At 41.2% G+C, this 14,640-nt stretch overlaps 1 long non-coding RNA gene, 2 other non-coding genes and 1 pseudogene across 3 annotated transcripts; 1 reads left to right on the forward strand and 3 right to left on the reverse strand.

Moving 5' to 3' along the window:
• Positions 1-1,079: 1,079 nt before the first annotated feature.
• On the reverse strand, positions 1,080-3,103 carry LOC135361445 (uncharacterized). Its single transcript, XR_008505347.2, has 6 exons — positions 2,963-3,103; positions 2,341-2,565; positions 2,193-2,256; positions 2,048-2,109; positions 1,683-1,747; positions 1,080-1,469 (listed from the first exon to the last, which is right to left on the reverse strand). It is a non-coding gene; the product is annotated as an uncharacterized LOC135361445 (long non-coding RNA).
• Positions 1,562-1,630, reverse strand: LOC123838077 (small nucleolar RNA SNORD50). Its single transcript, XR_006789411.1, has one exon. It is a non-coding gene; the product is annotated as a small nucleolar RNA SNORD50 (small nucleolar RNA).
• Positions 1,901-1,970, reverse strand: LOC123838078 (small nucleolar RNA SNORD50). The gene has a single exon (XR_006789413.1). It is a non-coding gene; the product is annotated as a small nucleolar RNA SNORD50 (small nucleolar RNA).
• A 148-nt stretch (positions 3,104-3,251) lies between the features above and the next one.
• LOC123837028 (small ribosomal subunit protein eS6-like) overlaps positions 3,252-14,640 on the forward strand; it is a 117,820-nt pseudogene continuing 106,431 nt past the window's right edge.

Here is a 14,640-nt window from a genome sequence, read left to right on the forward strand (position 1 = left end):
ATGTCAGTAGTTAATATTTTGCAAACCACTCCACTTCATATACACTATACCACTGATCTTCAGGTGTTTCTTGAAGTGGTTGTCCTAAGGCAACACAGCTTTCCCATGATTGCTCTTGGTAACATCAAGATACCATTCGGGTAATCTATTATGCCAAGGGGCTTTTCCCATTGCTGGATTTCATCAAGTCTTAAGGTCTCTCATTAAAAGGACCATATCCTGGTGTCTCAGTTGACTTCCTACCAAAATACTGGTTTATATTTCCTGCAGACAACTTGCAGTTCATTTCTCTACATTTTAGTGACCATGTATGGTCACTGCAATTCCTTGCACCAACAGTTTAATAGTGTGCAGGAACTTAGATTACTTGATCTCTGGTGGCATTAATACCTTATATTTTACTTTGGCTGCAATAAACTTTTTCCAGTGTGCAATTTCTACACCACTTTAATACTTGAGCAAATTCACTCTGTGCCTGCCCACCCAACATGCTTGTCAGTCTCATGAGCCTCTTTTGAGCTGCATGGGTCCAAAACTGAATTTTCACCAAGGCAGGAAAACATTTTAGGGAAAAGGACAGCTCATTATAAGCTGACAAAAATACTATTATTTTGACTGACACGTAAGTATGGGCTTAGAACAACTTATTCATGCAGCTATTTAGGGAAAATGATCATGCATAGGGCCCAACCACCTTGGTTAGAGCAGATATTACAGTCTACACTAAATCCATTCTGTGCAATGTTTGACTACTTTAAACTCCCTGATCTTCCCCCATGACCTATAATTGTTATGCTGTGCGCTCTTCATTTTCAGTATTCTACATTTTCTATCTTGAGCATCCTTTCAAGTTACAATTTCATTAGAACCAATTATTCCGTGATTACTGAATCACTGATCATTTTGATACCTGTTGTTTTTCTCCCTAATAACAGTCTCTCCATTTTGCTCACCATTAACCCAGTAATATTTAGTACCCTACAAAAAGCCAACATGATCTGTAATTATTGATACTCCCAAACCGAGTCATTGCTCCAAAAAAAAAAAAAAAACCCTAAGAATTTCCCCACATTACTCTGTAAATTTTCACTCAGCTTTAATTACAATCATGCATTTTAAATTCAAACAGGTGACCAAAGGTGAAGCATTCAGAATAATCTGATTTCAAGTCTGGTTAACTGAAAACAAAGACTTCTCCATAAAAAACACATAGTTTTCTATGCATTCCTGTAAAATAGAGCTAGTTCTACCAAGTAATCTATTTAACAGGTAGTAACTAGGGCAGTGTGACAAAAGTAAAAGGAAATGGCTTAATTCTTATGGATACATTAGATTTGATGCTGCTTCATAATCTGTTTACAAAAATAAAAAAACAATATATTGTCTTGATTTGTAGGTTTTCTTCCCATGTCAGTAAAGTGAAGAGCTTTTCCTTGTCTTTCATACAAGTAAATCTCGTAGCATTAGCCCTAGAAGAGGAAAAAACATTTGAGATTTACAAGACTATTAACATCAGAAGGGCAAAAGAATTTTTAAAAAATATCTGTCCTTATAATGGTCTATCTCAGAAGCCAGATCCGTTAAGTTTTCTCAACAGATATTCAGGTTCGGGATAAGATCATCATAGATTAAGACCAAGGACAAAATACTGACCAACTGTTGAATAAAAAATCTCCACTCACAGAAATGGGTTACACCTTAGGAAGATTACTGCAAACTCTTTCCATGGGCAGACAGCGATCCCTCACTGTTGGCAAAGAAAAACACACACACACACACAAAACCCGTAATACATCATTGTGAGGTAGCAGTTTTCCCCCTACAAGATTTATAACCTAACAGAATCTTCTCATTTATAAAATCCAGACAACAAAAATTATTGTTTCTGCTCATCGGTCTCATCTCAGAAGCCGAATCCGTACATGCTTTTCTTCAGGTAGTCAGCTTCGGGATAGGTTTCATCATTGATTAGACCATAATCCATACGAAATGTCAGAAGTACTGTACTAGAAACACTGTAGTAGATTTTGTAAACCACAAAACTTACTTTGCAAGGTTGCTCGTCAGTGACATTTATAGCTCCATTATTATTCTTCAACCTCCAGGATGCTGTTCAAGGACAAAAAAATTTTTTCACTTAATCTACATTATGGACTAAACATACTGAATCAAAATACTAGCCCAACACATACCTGGGTAAGATTGTCAGGTTCCAAGCAAGTATTCTCTCACGTGTTTTGGAATTTTCCTTTGCATCTATTAAGAAGCAAATTTCAATCATACATCATCTTTTCCTGTACATCAACAGGTTTATTTCTCTAAGCTCTCAAATGTACTTACCTCAACATCTCCAGGTAACAGCTCCGTTACACCACCGAGAGTCACTGCTCCCGCACGGGACCAATATTTTGGAAAACCAAGCATTTTCACAGAACGGCAGGCGAAGGTTTTCAGTACTAGAATCCTGCCTTTCACTCATCTGGTTTGCACACAGCGCCACCTGGGCACAGTACCACTCAATCTCAGACAAGGTCGGAGACTACCATTTTCAAATAATCTTTTGATCTGCGACGAGAAAAAAAAACAATGGTCTAATTAGTAAAGGCCTCTTATTCTCATCTTAAAACTAACTCTCCGCCCCAAATCCTGGGAATATGGTTGTTGTTCTTCCGCCGCCGCCCAGGTTCCGCCAGCCGGGTGTCGGCGCTTATGAACTAGGCCGCGCGCAGCGCTCGTGGCCATCAGCACCAGCCTCCGCCCGCCTAAGCTCGAAGCCTGCCGCTGCCGCCGCTGCCGCCACGCAGTACACGTGGCGGTCTGGCTGCGTGTTTCCCACGTGCAACTTTCCAACCCACAGCACCATGAGCTCAAATGTCTAAAATCTCACAGTGCGGCAGCAAACCTCAGCCCCAGCTCCAACCGCGCCCGCCCGGGTACTCGCCCACGACGCCCACTCACGTACCACCAACTCAGGGCCTCCCAAGTCCAGACGTAAAAGACCGAACTGCGCCTCCAGCAGTTCCCTTTATAGCCTCTCCTGAGTCAGACCGAGGTTGCCCCGCCCCCTCGCGTTTATTGGACGTGGGAGAGGACGGGGCGTGGCCGTTTCCTGAAGGGAGAGAGCGGGAGCGCGCGCGGCGGTTCTTTTCTTTCGGGGGCTGGTTCCGGGGCGTGGTGCGCGCGTCGCCCGCCCACCGCACGCTCGCCCAGTTCCCGGTGCGCGCCCGGTGCGCGCGGCGATCCGTCGCTTCCCGAGTCTGGCTCTACGTGGCGCGGGAGTGGCGCCAGAATTCAAACTAACTGCTGCAGTTTGGAGGCGAGACTACCGCCTGCTCCGGGCCAAGTCTGCCCAGAACAGATTGGCCGGCTCGGGGCCGGGAGTGGACTTGAATTTTGCAGCGCAGGGCCGCCTCAGCGTATTGCCCTCTCGAGAAGTCGGGCTGGTTAGATGGCCGGCGGCGAGCGGGAGTTGACGTCCAGCGGGCGCCGCACGAGCTGGCAGGCACTGGCCCCCGCACGCCCGGAGAGAAAAATTGGCGTACAGAAGTGCTCGGGTGAAAAAAGTACGTGAAAGCGCCGCATTTCTCCTGCGGTCCACGGCGAGAATACCGCGCCTGCCCAGAGAGCCCGCCCGCCACGCTGCACGCGGCCCAGCTGCGCCCCAGTGCGGGCGTCCCTGCCCTACTGGGGCCCATCCCACCCCCGCGCTTCCTTGTGCCGGGCACTGCTGTTGAGTTATATGATCAGCACCTAGAATTCTTCCCGACACAGCCAACCTGAGAGGTAAATACCCCATTTGGCAGAGGAGAAGATTAAGGCCCTAAAGCAGCTAATTGCCTAAATTCGCACAACTGAAAAGTTTTGCTGTTTTTACTTTGCGCTAAGATCGTTAAAATGAATGCAGGAGAAAGTTAAATTTCAGAAATATCCCCGAATACTATATACAAATAACTCTTTAAAAAATTAAGTAGCAATGACTGTGTGAGCGAATACGTGTATATGCACACACAAGCACACATGACATTTGAACATTCTAGCATTTGAAAATTCAGGTCTTCATGGCATTCATTACTAATTATTATTTATGTGTGGGTTTGTTTATTGTCCTGCCAATGCGTAAGGAACATACGGTTTGTGTCCACTGTTTATTGTTCTGCCTTAGAACAGTGTTCCGTGTGGCATATAGTAGGTTGTTGGTAACGATTGGTTGAATGAATGAAAGAATATAAGTGGTGGAATATTAATGAAAGAATATAATTTTCTAAATTAATTTAGAAAATTAATTTAAAAATTCATTTAGAAAATTAAAGACCAGACTGCAGATTAAAAGATAATAGTGAAAAGCAAGTATCTGTAACAGGAACCTAAGTGATGAAGTACTTACTTGGCTAGGCATTATGTAGATTTTTCAACAGTATTTTTTAATGTAAATGTAAATTTGCATGTTGCTCATAGTGAAAAAACTAAAACAGTACAAAAAGCAAAAAGTTCCTTTCCATATCACTGGGAATCTCCCCACTGTTAACAGTAACCACTATTCATAGTTTTTTACTTTCTATGCATATACAAACATATACATATTTTTTCATATTTCGTATGTACAAATAAGATCTGTATACTTTTCTGCAACTTGCCCCCTCATTAGTCTAGATTATTTTCCGTATCAGTACATATAGATGAACTTATTCTTGTTTATACGCTGCATAGTATTCAGTTGGACGTATCATAATTTATTTCCTCAGTTTCCAATTTTTCACTTTCAAATTGTGCTGAAGTGAATTTCAGATATAGTGTATTTGTGAGATCCGCAAGATCAATTTCTAGAAGTGAGTCAATTAAGTCTGTGATAGATATTGCTTAATTTTTCCCACCATCCTTCCATTCCCACAAAATGGTTGTGTTGTGTTTATATTTTGAAGAGTGTTTTGCTAATTGAAAAACGTACATATGACTTTATGGGGTGGCAATTATTACACAATCGAAATTGAAAAATATTACTCTGTTATCTTTGAATTACTGCTGTGTTGGAGATGACCCAAATCACCTGGTCAAAAGCAGTATAAAACAATGATTACCTACCCTGACTTATCAACTGAATTAGTTGGAGATCTAATAAATATCAGATTTCTGTGCCCTAACCTGCAACTACCAAAGCAGAATCTCCAAAAACGGGACCCAGGAAACATTTCAAACAAGCATATGAGCCAATGTTGTTCAACAAGAACATAACATGAACCACAAATATGAGTTGCATATGTAGTTTTGAATAGTGTAGTAGCCACATTTTAAAAAAATAAAAAGAATCAGAAATTCTAATACATTTTTTAACCCAATATAACCAAAATATTTTCATTTCAACATATGATTAGTACAAGTTATTGATATATTTTACATTCCTTTTTTGCATTCCTTGCAATCCAGTGTGTATTTTACAGTCACAGCACATTTTGGTTTGACTGTCCCTATTTCAAGTGCCTCATTACCATATGGCAAGTGGCTGCTGTATTGGACAGCACAGGTCTACAGACATTCATATACCTATAGAAGTTTGAGAACCACTGTTTTAGGGTAAGTGTGGTACTGCATACCTGAAACATACTCCAGTCTTTAAAAAAAACCCCCCAAATCAAAAAACCTTCTGTATCAACTTTTGACTCAAACTAATAATTAACAAATGCAGAATGAAATGAATCCAGAACTTGCCTGTTGACAATACTGCCCTCCAGTGAACATGGCAATGACTGTGAAGCGGGTACACAACTCATTCAAGGAGTTTATCTCGTCAAGGAACATAGAAACATATTGGGAGATGAAGCCATCAGTCATTGCTCCTTACACCTAAAACAGTCAAGCAAATTGCTACCAAATATTTGAAGTGATTTAAGAAAGACCATATAAAGGTCAGAACTGAAATTAAATATGTATGCTTCAGTATGCTAAAAATAAGTTTTCATATTCTTAACACACTTTTAGATACAATCATCGTTTTAATAATTTTTTGGAAGAAATGTTCACTGAGCCCCTGGTGCATGCCATGTGCTTCAGGGAAAGCTAATAAGAATACACAGAAGTCCTTGTCCTTCCTAACTTTATAGTTTAGTAAGAAGTGTCTATCTAACTTTAGATACCTCTGCTTTAAAAAGTAGTCATTAAAGACTTGGATAAGATCATAATGTGAACCAAATAGTGTTTTAGAGGAAAGATTAAAAGCAGAGGTTAGAAATTGGTGCAGTCATTTAGATGAAATATTGTGAGGGACACCATTATAATTTTGGCCATGGAAATGGACGGCAGGGAAGAAAACAACACACAGAACTTAGGTGCTGTTAGGTTCTTCTGCACTTTAGCTCATGTAATCTTCAGATAATCCTGGTATGTATTTTTAACCTTGCAGTAGAGATGGAAAAAGTGAGGCATAGAGATTTCAGTTAACTAACATTCCCAAGTCTTTCTTTTCCCAAATTCATAATGTCATGAAGGCATGATATTGCTGTGTTGAAGGAAGAAGTAGCAGGATGTGATGAGATGTGGGAGCAGCATGGAGCCTGGGCAGCCAAGAGAACAGCAACTCCATTGAGAGGAAGAGGGAAGTCAGTTACTGATTTGGGAGAAGGGAAAAGATTCATTTTCTCTTGTGTTAAATATGGGGTGGAACATTGCGTTATATAGCCAATGGATCATCAGAAATGTAGAAATGAAACCCAAGAGAAAAGTCAGAGCTAGAGAAGGACAAACGAATGTAGAGAGGATGATTGAAGTTTTGTGCATGGGCAAGTGTGGGGAGAAAAGAGAAAAGTGCCAACTGCAATAGTCTAGAACCAGTACTATAGTGTGTGCAGATACCTTACAGTAGACAACTTTTGAAAACATTTCAGTACACACAAAGATCTGGATGGATAATGCATGAGAATAAAGTTCACTATTACAACTTGCTAAAATCATGGTAGAAGTATGTATGCCATGTTAAGTAGTGTAAGCATAAGTATTCCAAAGCAGAAAAAAAAAAAAATCAAACTTCAAAAATTAGAATGAAAGAATCTTAGTATAATGTTCTTTTTTCCAGTTTCTAAACTGAACTAGTCAGTAAAGTCTAGGTTTGATGGCAGAACAGAAAAATGTGAATTGAAGAAAATCTTGTGAATACTCTATGAAATAGTAAAGTGTTAAGTTCATGAAGTAAAGAGCTTAAATTAGGGGAAAAGCCTTATATATGTGGAAATGTCAAGGACAGTGTGATACATGAGTCTAAAATTCAGGAGAGGTCAGGGCTTGAGTGTCATTGGCATGAGTAAGATATTTAAAGCATGACACTGAGATCATCAGGGAAAAAGTATAAATAAAGAGGAGAAAGCCCAGGACAGAGCAGAACCTCGGTGCACTGCTTAGTTTAGAGTTCTAGTAGAGAAGGAAGTGCCAGCAAAGGAGACCCCTTAGAGGTAAAACTGGAGAGTGTGATATCTTGGAAATGAAGAAGGAGAGAGATACGTGATTTGGAATGCTCCTGAAAGGTCAGGTATGATATCAGAAACGACCATTGGGTTTGGCAACACGAAGAACACAGTCTCAGTGAAATAGTGATGATGGAAGCCCAGTTGAAGAGGACTGAGGAGAAAATGAGATGAGAAGGCAGAAATGGGTCAGTAGCTGGAGAGGGTCATAGGTCAAGGGACTGCTTTTTTAAGGCAAAAAAAAAAAAAAAAAAGTTGTAGGAGCAAAATTCTTGAGAAGAGGAGATCTTTTCCAGAATGCAGATGGAGGTCTTTGACTGGAGCAAGAACAATTCATCTGTTTTATTTGTTAAAACGGTGTTGGGAAAGGCAGTCATGCACAGCCCATTGACCCTTGCATAACTGCATAAGTGTCCCTAGGGCCTGGAACATTTTCTTTCATGGAGATAAGGAGTCCTACCAGCCTGCTCTGGGCATTTGGACTTGTCTGGGACTATCTTTCCCTATTCAGGATTTGATATATACCTCTTTTTTCTGCTTAAAGCATGTACATCATTTGGCACCTGGCCAACCCCATTGCTATTATCTGTTCCTGGTGAGAAGGGAAGGGCATTCTTCACCTGCCACATAAAAAGATGAGTACGGATCACCTCATTGAGTCATCTTTGGGGCAAGATGCACTGGCCATGACGGACTGGCAGTCACGGTTGAAGCTGATCTTGCTTGATCTCTTCTTTGTGAATAAAGTGTTGTTCCATCCAGTGTCTGTGTGAGTCATGTCTTTCTTGGCAATGCCAACACCTGCAAACTCTGCAGTAGGCTGACATCTTGCTATTGCTTTTCCTGGTGGTTGGCAACAGGTGTTAGTTGCTCAACAGTTTAGGGCAGTGAGCAAGGTCACCAACAATGTTAGTACATGATGCAGACACATGGCGTTCATCAGTCCAGCCATCCCACGGTGGTGTCAGCTCCCGAGGGGGGTTGACTGAGTACTGGGCTCTCTCTGGCCGAATGGGAATAAATGAGATGTGGGCAGTTTCCCTATCAACAAGGATAAACTGGTATGATGGATAAGGGCAGAAATGCAAGAGGTGGGCCCTAAAAAAACCTGGAAAATTAACCTGGCTTCTGGCCACCTTCACACTCCATCACTGTCCTCTAGCTCCCACATGCAGAAGCTGCAGATGACATCCAAGGGGAATCAAAGGCCCCCATGTAGAAAGCTTTGCTTGATCCAAATTGCTTAAAAGCCCCAAGTAAGACTTTGTTTTCACTAAATGCAAACCACCAATGATGTTGCTGAAAATGAAACTGTTGAAATGAGGCCCTTTTCAGAGAGTGAAATACAAAAACTGAAAGATATGGGCAGAGGCCAGGAGAGTCTTGTGCAGCTTGGTTGGTGCCCCTGTTCGATGAGAAGGCCTTGCAGACCCAAATGTCTCAGGATGAGTGGTGCAGTTGAAGCTAACCACTGACCCCTTGCTGCAATGCATTTTTTGCCTGCATTGAATAAGGCAACAAACAGGATAGAGAGATAAGTCCATGTCACTCTTGATGTAGATTGCAAGGAGTATGAGAATAGTATTCTCAATATAGGACTTCCCTAAGACTAAGACACTCTGGAAAATCATTCATAAAGCCTGCATTTCAGGTAAAAGCCATAGACACCTGATTATGTGACCCTGCCTCTGGGGACATGGATGATGCATTGGAGGCCTTCATGCAATAAGGCCCTTCTCTGTGGAAGACCCTGCTATCACTACTGTTGTCTCTGAAATGACTGTGGGGGAAACAATGGAAAAGCTCCACTCAAAAGTCTTGCTTGGGATGAAAAAACAAAATGATTTCAATGGTTTCCGACAACTTGGGCTGAACAGATAGAAAACAAGGGGAATCCATGCCCAGAGGGCCAAAAGGGGAATTCAAGAGATTATAAAGGGGGAAAAAAAGGACAGCACAGAGTTGATCCATGGAGCAATACGGCTTTTGTTGGCAAAACTGGATAGATAAAACCGAAGTGAATGAGATTCCTACAGAAGACTTAACACCCATACTATGTGGTAGAGAGAAGTCCTCTAAATTAAAGGTTAAGGCCGTGATCCCATATTCCCATTGTGATGGCCTGACTGGTACAGAATGACTCAGACCTCCAAGCTATCCAAAACCAACAAGACTCACAAAACTCACTAGCTAAGGTAGTGATGGATAACTGAATAGCCTCGATTATCTGTTGGCAGAACTGAGGCATTTGTATTATTGCCAACAACTCTTGTGTATATATCAATAATTCAGGTAAGGTAAAAACTAAAGAGCATCCATGCTCAGGTGGGATGATTACTGACTATATATACCTGCAGTCCCCATCCCCCTGATGCATTTTTTAAAAAACTCCTTAGTTGGCTTAATCCAGGCACTTGGGGTTCCTAATTAGGGACCATCCTCAAGGGTAGGCCTAATCGTCATCCTGGGTCTTGTTCTCCTAGAGACCTTGATGAAGTACTGCCTCAAAATGACAGGTAGGCTCTGCAGGCAAACTGCATCCATATAGATTGTTCAAGGGCCCCATTAGATGCAGCTGTACCTCCAAATTTGGGGCAGACAGTGGTCCTATCACATTTTATGCACTTTATCTGCTATTTAAGCAGCTGAACAATGGTTGGGGGGGTGGACCATTGAGAAAGGCAGTCACGCACAGTCTGTTGACCCTTGTGTGGCAGCGTAACAGTGTGCCTTGGACCTGGAACATTTCTGTACATGGAGATGAGCCCTCATACCCTGTACTGGGCATATAGATTTGTTTGGGAGTATCTTTCCCTGTTCCTGATTTGATATTTACTTTGTTCTGCCTAAAGTGTGTGCATCATATGGCACCTGGCCAACCCCACTGCTATATCTGTTCTGGCAGGAAGAGGTGGGGATCCTTCACCTGCAACACAGGAGGAGTGTGTGTAGATCATCTGTGCATCAACTGTGGGGTAAGATGCGTTGGCCATCGGGGACTGATGCTCACTATTGAGGCTGATTTTGCTCTGCTTCTTGTGTGAGTAAAGTGTTACATCCAGTGCCTGTGTGAGTCATATTTCTTGATGACCCTGATACCTGCAAATCATGCAGTGGTTGACATCCTGGGGCTGTGGCTTCTGGTAGTAAGCAGATGTCTCTTGCTCCACGGCAGGAAGTATAGGTACAGATAATGCAGATCCTGACTCATTGTTTTTATTTTCTCAAATAATCATGAGGCAAGGTCATCAAGTGAGAATGGAAAATAATGAGGTACAAGAGGTTTAGGAAAAGGATATGTGAAATTGTCAGGCTGCAGAGTAAAAAAAGGCAGATCAAGGAAGTGAAGTAGGATTGGTTGCCAGAGTTGTGTGCCCATGACATTTATGGCCATAAATTTTTATGAATAAAGTTTTAAGCTTTCCTTTTCTAGAAATACTCAGACACTTGGGTGCAGGTATGGAGTAGGTGGGATTAATTAGGCTTAAAGTTTTGCCAGGCTAGATAATGAAGGAAGAAAGGACTAAAGAGTTAAAGAGTGTTCGCAAGGAAATGATTTGAATAAAAAACAAGGAAATATAAACTGGGTAAGGGGATGATTTGTAGTGAGGAAGAGATGGTGTCTGTGGACTGGACATTTCATTAATTCCAAGGAAGAGCTGCAGTGGGAAGACTAGAAATGATAGGAAATGGGAGCATTAGAGAATGGGGTTCTGGAATTTGAGATTTTAGAGGTAGTATAATTGTTGATAAAGATGGAGTCAACAGTGTTACTGCAGGATGGGGTGGTTGAGCTGGAAGAATGAAATGATCATTGGAGGGAAGGAGGATGAGAAACTGAGAATGTAAGGTATTAGGTGAATCATCACTGTGGATGTTAACACTATAATTGATAAGAGTGGTGGTAAGAATAAAGACAAACAGGTGCTAGAGTCATCAGTGAATGAGGGAGTGTGATGCAGGGGTTTGAAAGATGACAGTAACAAGGACAAGAAGCTAGTGTTAAAATCTATTGGCTTACTTCAAAGATTATGGGGCTTTGGCAGGAGGAGAGTGGGGGTAAGATTTGGGAGCTACAACAAAGAATAAGGGGAGCACTCCACCTCCAGGCCTGTTTCACATAGGTGGTTCAGTTTGGGACGTTTAAAGTTTGAGATGTTTGTAGACATCCCATACAAAATACCAAGTATGCAATTGAATAAACAAGCCTAGAATTTGGAAGAAAGGTGAAAGGTGGAGATATGCATTTAGGATTCGTACTACAAATTCATCAGTTTTGGCTACCTGGCATCCACAGGATCCTTTTCCAAGTTCTCTTAGTTTTTTTGTGGATCCATCCTTCATTTACTCTCAGCTCATATTATTTGGATGCAACTACTCACTCTCAGCTCTAGGGTAGGGCCTGATTGGCTTAACCACTCCAGTCCTACCCACCTGGCTACAGTGATTGGTTTGCAGGTAGAAACAACCCAGTTTGGGCCAGTGAGAGTCAGATTTAACTTTTTTGTCCAACTGTTGAGAAAAAGTCCATATTGCATATTGAGGATGTAAAATCTGGAAGTGCTACAACCATCTCTCTTTTTAAATTGAAGTATAGTTGACACACAATGTTCCACTAGTTTCAGGGGGATGGCATAGTGATTCAACAAGTCTATATGTTATGCTATGCTCATGACAAGTGTAACTACCCTCTGTCACCATACAACACCATTACAGTACCATTGGCTGTATTCCCTGTGCTGTACCATTCATCCCTATGACTTATTCATCCCAAACTGAAAGCCTGTACTTCCCACTCCACCCATTTTGCCTCTCTCCCAACCCCCTCCCCTCTGGCAACCATCAGTTTATTCTCTGTATTTATGGGTCTGTTTCTGCATTTTGTTTGTTCATTCATTTTGTTTTTTTAGATGCCACATATAAGTGAAATTGTGTGGTATTTGTCTTTCTCTGTCTGACTTATTTCACTTAGCATAATGCCCTCTAGGTCCATCCATGTTGTTACAAATGGTAAGATCTCATTCTTTTTTATGGCTAATATTCCATTGTGTCAGTCTGCAGAGTAAAAAAGGCAGACCAAGGAAGTGAAGTAGGATTGGAATATTATGGCTAATATTCCAAGCTAAATATACTACATCTTCTTTATCCATTCATCTATTGATGGACGCTTGGGTTGCTTCCATATCTTGGCTATTTTAAATAATGCTACAATAAATGGATATTTGAATTATTGTTTTTGCTTTTTTTTCTATACTTGAATTAGTGTTTTTGTTTTCTTTGGGTAAATACCTAGCAGTGGAATTACAGGACCACATGGTATTTCTATTTTTAATTTTTTGAGGAACTTCCACACTGTTTTCCACAGTGGCTGTACCAGTTTACATTCTCATTAACAGTGCATGAGGGTTCCGTTTTCTCTAAATCCTGCTACAACCATCTTTTGACCACAAGAGGAGAACCTCTTTGAGAATTAAGTTAACACACAGAGGGGAAGAGAGTAGAGCTGAGTTGAGAGGCAGAGAGAATTAGGTTGTAGGGATATCATTTGAACATGATTGATTCTTATGGCACTGGAGTTTAGCCCTTCCTCAGTCAAATCAGGTTGTGTTCAGTTATCTATTTGTACTAAACCCGGTGCTTACAACAAAAACAATTATTATTTCTCATGATTCTGTGGGTTGACTGGGTAGTTTTTCTGATTGGGCTTATTCATGCTAAGGTGTTCAGTTAACAGATCTGCTGGGGGTGAGGCTCAGCTGGGACAACCAGGACAGCTGGTCCTCTCTTTCCACATGGTATTTCATTCTGGATGTCTTCATGGCATAGACATATCAGAGCAGTATTACAAGAGGTCACCTATTAAATTTTTGCTTGTATCATGTGTGCTGATGTTCCATTGATCATATCAAGTCATATGGCCAAGCCCAGGGTCAATATAAGGGGAGGTGAACAAGGGTGTGGATACTCAGAGGTGTGATTTGCCAGGGTCATTACTGTAATGATCTATGACCATCTGCTTCTCCTAATTCTTTTTTTTTTTTTTTTTTTTTTTTAAGAGAGAGAGAGAGAATGTGGGGGAAAGGGGAGGGGCAGAAGGAGAGGGAGAAAGAGAATCAAAAGCAGGCTCCATACCCAGTGTGGAGTCTGACTCGGGGCTCAATCTCATGACCCTGAGATCATATAAGCTGAACTGAAATAAAGAGTTGGTTGCTTAACCAGCTGTGCCACCCAGGTGCCCCCTGCTTCTACTAATTCTTAAACCCCTTGAAGCTCCTTCATGGACCAAAGGGATATATCAACCTCACTTTACCTCATTAAAAAAAATCTGCTATGGGGGCACCTGAGTCGGTTAAGCATTGGACTTTTGGTTTTGGCTCAGGTCATGATCTCAGGTTCCTGGGATTGAGCCCTGCATCCGGCTTCACACCGAGTGTGGAGTCTGTTTGAGATTCTCTCTCCCTCTGCCCTCCTGCTCATGCTCTCTCTCTCAAATAAATAAATCTTTAAAAAAAAAAATCTGCTATGCTAACTCTCTTACATTTCCCACTAGAGCCATTCCTTAAACTTTTCCACCTGCTTTTTGCTCTGGGAAGCTAACCTAAATGGATTGTATCAATGAATTCCTTGTCCTCTGGTTTCCCATTGGTTTGGGCCAGTAGGGAATCCCAATCAGAGGGAAGAGGGAGTTGCTATTGGCCTCTACTAAAGGGATAACTTCTTTTAAAGTGGCCTACCCCTCTCTTTCTTCCCTTGCCCATTCAGACCCAAGGCTCAACTGCCCAGGATACTATTCTTTTTGGTTTCCTACATCTTGCCTACCTTGTGAAGCTTATTGAACTTTTCTCAAGTTACCTATATGTTTTTGGTTGGGACCCTGAATAAAATGTACCTATAAAATACTATTTTGATGAGCTCCAATTAAGTACACTTAAAAGTACACATGCCACTTATGTATATAATAAAGGATATTCTAGTCTTGTCAACTTTGCAAAAGTGAATTAATATTTTGGTTTCTGTATACCAACTTTACCTGGTGGCTAGTGTCTATTTTTTTTTTACCCCATTCTCCAAGATTATGTAACATTGTCTAAATGAAAGCTGGCTTTTAGTGTATCTGTGAGAAGCATATTACAACTGTCCATTCTACTGTAGCTCCTTACAAATAAATTATAGTCAGTATTAAATAAGATGT

Source organism: Mirounga angustirostris, unplaced genomic scaffold, assembly GCF_029215605.1.
Source record: "Mirounga angustirostris isolate CCGP_5_RB_7025 unplaced genomic scaffold, mMirAng1.0.hap1 SCAF_8, whole genome shotgun sequence".
NCBI lineage: Eukaryota > Metazoa > Chordata > Mammalia > Carnivora > Phocidae > Mirounga > Mirounga angustirostris.